Genomic DNA, 1092 nt, shown 5'->3' on the forward strand with positions numbered 1-1092 from the left:
ATTAACCGACTTGTTATCAGTTTACAAACACTTTATTTAATTTGCAATCCAAAACTCTTCGATTTTACTTTATTAATTTTATTAATAAGTTATATGAATGTATAATAAATCAGTCAAAATTATTGAAAAGTTCTACTTACTCTTATTTTCACTATTTATCAATATTAAAAGTTGCGATCCCGTACGAGTCCGGACTAGTCAGAATCAGTCAGATTTTACTGGAAATCCACCCCGTACTCGGTCCTCTGATAGAATACAAGATTGCGCATTCCCGCAGAATAACATTTGTGGCAACGGGTAAACAAAGAATATGGCGAAGAACAATGAGTTGACAGTTGTGAATTTGCAGTGAGAAAACGTGTTTTTTTCATGATTCGCCAATTTCTCAAGCCATCTTTGAATATAGCAAATTAAGCACAACGTTAGCAAAAAATATACAACCACTCTTGAAATGTGTTCAAACGAATAGGTCTTATTAATTAACTATTTAGAATTTAGAAAAAGTCTTGTCCCAGCGCATGTTTTCCTGCAGAAAGTGGTCGATGCTTGCTTACCTCCGATTTTAATTTGTCATTTGTGGTATTTCAACGTTTTCAACTTAACATGTCGTGTTTAAAAGTGGTCCGCAAAGTGCTTCATGCATATTACGTTGGTGTCTAAATTGTATGGCTTCTCCTGCCGGCAGAACTCTACCCACTTTCTGGCCAAGGCGTCGTCGCGGGGAAACAAAAAAAAACTGTATTTGGGGACTTTACCCTTACGGCTACTGCAATTCAACACACGACACGAAATTTTTATAAAGTTTTTATTACAAATAAAACGTTTTTTACTTCAGAACGCACGAATTACTTCGATTTTCACTTGAAAGTACACAATACGTTTGCAATACGTTTGCACTTGTTTCTAAACAAAAAGTTTGTTTACGTATTGCCATAAATGTCAAAGTCGGCAAAACCAAAGTAGCGGTTTCGGGAATGCGCCACCTTCAGTTCATTACACCATGCGGTTCTCTGACTATTGAGAGGACAAAAAAGAGAGTAAATACTGTGGCGAATACTGCGGCAACACAAAGCGAACAACGAGAAATAGGCA

Source organism: Rhagoletis pomonella, unplaced genomic scaffold, assembly GCF_013731165.1.
Source record: "Rhagoletis pomonella isolate Grant_MI unplaced genomic scaffold, Rhpom_1.0 Rhpom_scaffold_00005, whole genome shotgun sequence".
Classification (NCBI taxonomy): Eukaryota; Metazoa; Arthropoda; class Insecta; order Diptera; family Tephritidae; genus Rhagoletis; species Rhagoletis pomonella.